This window comes from Gymnoscopelus microlampas (assembly GCF_963454915.1).
Source record: "Gymnoscopelus microlampas genome assembly, chromosome: 5".
In the NCBI taxonomy this organism is placed as follows: domain Eukaryota; kingdom Metazoa; phylum Chordata; class Actinopteri; order Myctophiformes; family Myctophidae; genus Gymnoscopelus; species Gymnoscopelus microlampas.
This window is the reverse complement of record NC_139942.1, coordinates 47443925-47451585: the sequence shown is the minus strand read 5'-3', so window position 1 is coordinate 47451585 and position 7661 is coordinate 47443925.

Here is a 7661-nt window from a genome sequence, read left to right as displayed (position 1 = left end):
ATACATGGCGTCACTTTGACAGTGGCTTTGCCACTGTCAAAGTGAGGTAAGACAGGAACCATCACGAAATGGCTGCATGGCTGATACATAATTGGCAGATAGGACAGATAGGACACTTATATAGACAGGAGGGATATGACACTTACACAGATGGATAGGACACTTACAGTACACAGACAGGACGGATAGGACACTTATACAGACAGGACGGATAGGACACTTATACAGACAGGACGGATAGGACACTTATACAGACAGGACGGATAGAACACTTACACAGACAGGACGGATAGGACACTTACATAGACAGGAGGGATATGACACTTACACAGACAGGACGGATAGGACACTTACAGTATACAGACAGGACGGATAGGACACTTACAGTATACAGACAGGACGGATAGGACACTTATACAGACAAGACGGATAGGACACTTATACAGACGGATAGGACACTTATACAGACAGGACGGATCGGACACTTATACAGACAGGATGGATAGGACAGTTAGAACATAAGAATTAGAACATTCCCAACATTCCCAACACAAGTCTGGTAAGAGTGAGGTAAGACAGGAACAATCACGAAATGGTTGAGAAATGGCGGATACTGTAACAATTGGATAGGACACTTACACAGACAGGACGGATAGGACACTTACACAGACAGGACGGATAGGACACTTACATAGACAGGACGGATAGGACACTTATACAGACAGGAGGGATAGGACACTTATACAGACAGGACGGATAGGACACTTATACAGATAGAACATTCCCAACATTCCCAACAGCGGAGAGTTGTGCTCCGAGGAGCACTTTTTCTAGTTACTCTCCGCCAGAGTGAGGTAAGACGGGAACCATGAAATGGCTGCATGGCTGATACATAATTGGCAAATAGGACAGATAGGACATTTATATAGACAGGAGGGATATGACATAGGACACTTATACAGACAGGAGGGATAGGACACTCACACAGACAGAACGGAAGAGGACACTTACCCAGACAGGTTGGATAGGACACTTACATATACAAGAGGGATAGCGACCTATAAATACATGTGTCACTGTGATAAGCCAGATTCCAATACCGAAAATCCGGCCACTAGCTCACTCCCAGACCTTCGAACCGGAAGTAGTCAAGTAGTCGCGGTCCAATTGTTCCTATCTGTCTTATTGGACAGATAGGACAGATAGGACACTTATATAGACAGGAGGGATATGACACTTACATAGACAGGACGGATAGGACAGGAGGGATAGGACACTTACACAGAATGAACGGAAGAGGACACTTACCCAGACAGGATGGATAGGACACTTACATATACAAGAGGGATAGCGACCTTCGCGACCTTCGAACCAACACAAGTCTTCTGGCGGAGAGTTGTGCTCCGAGGAGCACTTTTTCTAGTTATTATTATTATTCCTCGTACCAGGTCGGCGGCCATAGTTGAATGGTTAGAGAGCCTCCCAGGCGGGCTAGGCGGGCTAGGCAGGCGTCCCTGAACAAGACACTTAAGCCCTAACTGCTTTCCCCTCCGCATTCCCCCACGAGATGAAGAAAGATAATATATGGAATGTCCTTCCACAGGTCTTGAGAGCTGGAACGAAAAAAGGTCAGCCTCTGTGGATTTTTTTGTATTGTATGGGATTTATTTGATCTTGTCTCCGGATGTTTCCTTCAAAAGTTATGGGCGTGTGGCTCCTGGATTCTGACAGTCCAATGTTGGCAGCCCTGCAATTATGGCCTGATGATTCTGGTTTTACTTATGGATCTAGGCTGGCATCTATCCACAAGTTTCCTAGGGCGTTGTGGGCATCACTTCCTGTCGATTTCATTGGATATCATTGGATTTCATTGGATCAAATCGACAGGAAGTGATGCCCACAACGCCCTAGGAAACTTGTGGATACACAACTGTCCATATAGGTCCAAATTAATCACATGCACAGAATTACTTCAACTGATTATGAATATCCAGTTATAAATTGGTCATTGTAACCTACCTGGTGTATGTAATTCTATGAGCAACAAAAACACACTTGAAAGAGGATATCTCTGTGTTGGAAATTGGGATAATGCATCTCTCCAATATGCCTAATGCCTGTTGAAGTTTTGCTTAATTGTTCAACCACCATCGTTAAGACACTGAATAGATTTGACTGGGTCGTTCACTTGCTGTGCGTTGATGGCTTGTTAACGACCGTCATTGATTCTAAATAGACCAAGTTGTTACTTGATATCCTTTGAAATAGAGAGGGGTCATTGACCACTGTTCTGCTGTCTACTTAAAAGGTACATAAATTATCAATTCAAAATTGCATGACCCTCCCTTGGATTCAAAGTCAAATTAGCTGACCCTCCCTTGGACTAAAATTAGAAAGCCATGACCCTCCCCTATTTTCCTCCAGGGACCCCCTTCTGTAAATGTTGACTGGTCCCTTAGTACTTACATACAACCATGCAGTGGTGGAAAAAGTACTCACATTTTATACTTAAGTAAAAGTATCAATACTGCAATGTAGATGGTTACAAGTAGAAGTCCGGAATTCAAAATGTATTTGAGTAAAAGTACAAAAGTATTGGCATAACAATGTACTTAAAGTACCAAAAGCAAAAGTACTCATTATGCAGACTGTCCCATTTCAAGTTTGCAAATGTCTAAAAATCCTTTGAAAATGCGACGTATTGTGAGCTTGTAGATCGGCTATTTTCAAATGGCCGAAATGTATATAGGGCTGAAGTGGTTAATGTGTGTTTTGTAATAATAATCAAAATCTACAAAGTAACTTGTAACTAAAGTTTTCAAATAATTGTAGTCAAGTAAAAGTGCAATATTTGCCTCCGAGATGTAGTGGAATAGAAGTAAAAGTACTGAAAATTGGAAATACTCCCGTAAAGTAAAAATATCTCAACATTATACTAAGTACAGTACTTGAGTAAATGTATTTAGTTACTTTACACCACTGCATACAACACACAAGTCTTGACTACGAACCTGTGTTAAGGACTTTTCCTTACGCAGACAGGTTTTTAGCTTTTTAACTAGCCTTTCTCTTATATATAAGTTGTTTCTTTGTTCTGTTTTTGTAAAGCGACATAGAGTACAGAGAAAAGCTCTATGTAAATTGGATGTATTATTATTAAGTACTTACTACAAACCTACGTCATGGCCATTTCCTTAAATACACAGACACTGTCGACATACAAGTCCTTACCACAAACATACGTCAAGGCCTTTGACGTATGTGACTTGTGTTAAATACACAGACACTGTACAACGTGATATCCTAAACTGACATTCTGACATTTACAATAGAAAAGAGTCGTCGACATGGACACACACGTCCATATTGGAAACCTTGTATGTCCGGAACACGGTTTTGGACATACAAGGTTTACCGCCCAACAGTGACAATATGGACGTGTGTGTCCACGTTGACGACTCTTTTCTATTGTAAATGTCAGCATGTCTGTTTAGGATATCCTGTTGTACAGTGTCTGTGTATTTAACATAGGTCACAAGTAAGGATTGATTGATTGATTGATTGAATACTTTATTTAGGAAAGACATGGTGGTCCTGTAGTCTTTCGCTCGCGGATTAACACATCGCTGTTGGAGGCGGCACTGTGTGTGTGTGTGTGTGTGTGTGTGTGTGTGTGTGTGTGTATGAGGAGTCAAGTCAATAGTTTGTTTGGTGGTGACGACGACCACACAGTTTTTTTTAATAGTTTGTTTGGTGGAGACGACCACACTTTTTTTTGGTTCTGGGCTATGATCCCATTGCATGGGAGGACACCCGTCGTTCAGAGTATGGGGAAGTCTCCCCATTGGCTTAAATGATTGAAGGACAGCCAATGATGAAAAGGTTGCTAGAAAGTGTTTAGAAAGTGTTTAGTAGTTGATCAGTCTCTTCCTAGACCCAGGCTGCAAGCAACCTGGTAAAAACACATCAGCTCACCGTTACCATCCTCCTAGATGGAAATGGGCCTGTCAACTGTCCCCTGGAACTGAACAACAGCTACCTCCTGCTTCCATCATTGATGGCACGAATGGAAGTAGGCATGAATGAGAATTTGTACCTATTGTTTCTAGTTGCAGGGGCCTCTAACCGTTGGCCATAAGGCAAGAATTTAGGGGATGAGAGCTGTCCGCTCTAATAGATGATGCTCTCTTAAGCACCTGCTTGTCATGTATGACTCGGACAGCTAAATTGCACCCCCACGTGCACCCATTTCTCTTGCTAGCCCCGCCTAACAAAGCCTTTTCTATCTGAACGCCAAGGTTTCCATATCAACAAATGACCTGTAGAACTAAATCGTCAATGTCATATCCACCTGAAATTTGACTAGCTTCCTTAAACAGGAGAGGTGCTGCTGATCTTTCTTACACATCATTTAAGTATTAAAATCAATTTTCAGACAATTGTTAATAATGGAACCGAGATATTTATTAGTGGTTACCAAATCCACTGTCTGGCCATTTATGACACAACTCTGAGGAGCTGGTGGAGCTCGTCTAAAAATCAATGTACATATGTCTTTAGTCTTTGCGACATTAACTTAATGCCTCTTCACACCAGGAAACAAAGTCATCTTCAACTGGGCCATGGCTGCGGCCTAGCTATCACTCAGAAGACTAACAATCACAGAATCATCTGCAAATGTAACAATGTGTTTTTGATTGATTGAATTTTTTATTAGGCAAAAGAATGTAAAACAACACAGTTACATTTATAATACTTTTGTCTAAAAAGGTCTGACCAAAAAAGTCCTTGTGGACTTGTTTCCGTTGGGGTCCTTGAATTAATTTCATAGACATAATATAGTAGCTGCTGGCATGTTGACTTCTACAATCATTAGTATACAGGATATACAAGAGTGAGGAAAGAACACAACCTTGGGGTGAACTGATGGATGATGTTAGTTCACCAGACAATTTCCCATTCACCCTTACCCTCTGGGTTCTATTTGTGAGGAAATCAAGAACCCAACCAATAATACCTAAGACTAAGCTGCTAAGTTGTTTCAGATAGCATATGATATGTGGCTGAATGGTGTTAAAGGCTGATGAGAAGTCAACAAAAAGCAGCCTAGCATGTTTCTTGCTAACTTACAGTTGTAGAAGGTTCAATAAGGTGATGTAGCATCGGACACTCCTCTCTCTGGGGGTGCAAATGAAGAAGAGATAGGAAGAACATTTTTAACAGTGTCCCCAGCGGAGGAGGAGTCTGCCTATGCACCTATTGTTGCTGTCGGTCAGAAACCTCTTATCTCCATATTCTAACTTTGTGTTTTTTCGTAAATTAACACCCTACTTGATCACCGCAGCGTCACACAAAAGCATCAATAGTAGCAAATCTGCAAGCTTGAAACTTGGCGCGAAGTGGCGCGTTTTGAGCTTGTTGATCTACTACTTTTGCTACTTTTGAATTTGAATCCTGAAAAGTAACAGTTTTGGACATGAGGTTTCCACCCGACTGAGACAATATGGTCATCCATTGAAGTGAGAGAAGGGAAGAGTGGATTTGGGAATAGTCTTGTCTGCCAATACTTACATCGCGTGTCCCTAGTATGTAGGTATTCAAAAATGAGGTGTTTGAAGTGACGTTTTCTCATGCCAATAAAAATAAATGAATTGAATTGTGACGTGCGGCTGCACGTGAACGTGGATGAATGGGTGTGTGGAATGTGTACCATCGTTTTGTTCTTCTGTCCAAACGACTCTCGCCGTGCTTCATTAAAGCTGCACTATGTAACTTTACTCTTCTACCCTGGCTTTGAACATAGGTTTACATTTTAACATAGTTTACATAGGGTTGCTGGTTTATGAGAACCCATAGGCGTGATTTCACAACATGGGGCCCCCCATGCAGGCGAGGATTTTTTTTTTTTTAGTTCCTCTTAGCACAAGCGGCGTGGAGAAAATGAGAAGAAAGTTTAGAAGCAGTGGCTGCTGAAGGAGCAATAAAACAATGAAACGCGTCGGTGGAGCATCGTTTTTTTTTCACGCTGCCCCCCCCCCCCCCACCCCCGTTGACAAAACTGTCTGGGGGGCCCATTTGATCTGAAAACCCATGCAGAAAAAGGTGTGTCTACGCCACTGCCTTCAGGTCAAAATTCGTGTCAGATCCTGTGTCTAGGTTAGACATGACTTTTGACAGGATCGAAATGTCTCAATAGAAGAGCAGGGAGACAAAATACAACTACCCCAATTGTATAAGGTGTATTGAATTAACATACTCTACCATACAGATTGGACATTACATTTTATTCATGAAAAAAAGTTACATAGTGCCTCTTTAACTAAGTAAGTAGGGCGGAGAGGGTTACTGCCGGTAGCAGCTGAACATGCGGGAGTCTATCCCCAGTACAATGCACTAGACCAGGGCCAGGGTCTTCAACAGGGGGTCCGGGACCCCTAGGGGGTCCTCAGAGTTACTACAGGGGGTCTACCAAATCTTTGTGTGATAGCATTTAGTTTTTTTTTACATTAACCAGTGCCACTTGAACCCTAGAATTCCTTTTCTGAGGGTAACATTTGTCGAAAATAGCAGATCTACAAGCTCTGAACGCCTAGAACAATTTGATCCAATATAGAGTAGGGGGTCCCTGCTTCATCTCTTTCTCAGCTAGGGGGTCCTTGGCCTGAACACGTTGAAGACCCCTGCGCTAGACCTCTCGTAGATGGATTGCTGAGGAGGAGCGCCTCACCTACCATCAGCTCCCAGTACTTACCGCACAAGCACGGCTTGCCACTAGCCTGGAAACCAGACAAATCTGCTATTGCAAAAAAAAGGATTGCCCTCGTCAGATTTGGTCTGGCACCGCTCAGTTGCGATTGGATTTCACTCCCTCCGAAGTAGTGAGGGACCAATCAGGGCCCAGTGGGGGGAAGCAGTGGCTCAGGGGTGTAGTGGCCAGATGGGAACCGTGAGGTTCCCAGTTCGATCCCGGGATCCCCCGGAGTGAGAGAGAGGTGAGAATATATAATATACTAGTATATAATATACTGGAGGTGGAAAAGTTATTTTGATGTATTTATTATTAGTAGTGGTATTATTATTATCAGTGCTGGATGACAATAACGCTGTGACTCAAGTCCTGTTAAAAAGGCCATGCATGATGACACATCTGGATTAACACTCTCCATCCCTCTTCCATCTCTTCCATCCCTCGACGGCCATTCAATTTAAATCCCATTGTATTTGTACCCCCCCCCTTCATTCAACACAAAGACATTGTAAAAATAAGCACATTCAATTTAAATCCCATTGTATTTGTACCCCCCCCCCTCCTTCATTCAACACAAAGACATTGTAAAAATAAGCACCCCAGCCCCTAACACCCCCCCCCCCCCCCCTTTCTATGTGTCTCTCGCACGCTCTCTCTCTCTCTCTCTCTCTCTCTCTCTCTCTCTCTCTCTCTCTCTATCTCTCTCTCTCTCTCTCTCTCTCTCTCTCTCTCTCTCTCTCAATTACATTCATTTCAAATAGCTTTATTGGCATCATGGCATGGATGTAAACTGTTACAATAGTTGAGACGGGACCAGGCTGAGTAGTAGACAGGGCTCCACTCTACACACAGCCGAACAGACCACTGCCCAGTTTGGAGGAGCTGGACTGTACGCCCACCAGTAGCCAGTAGC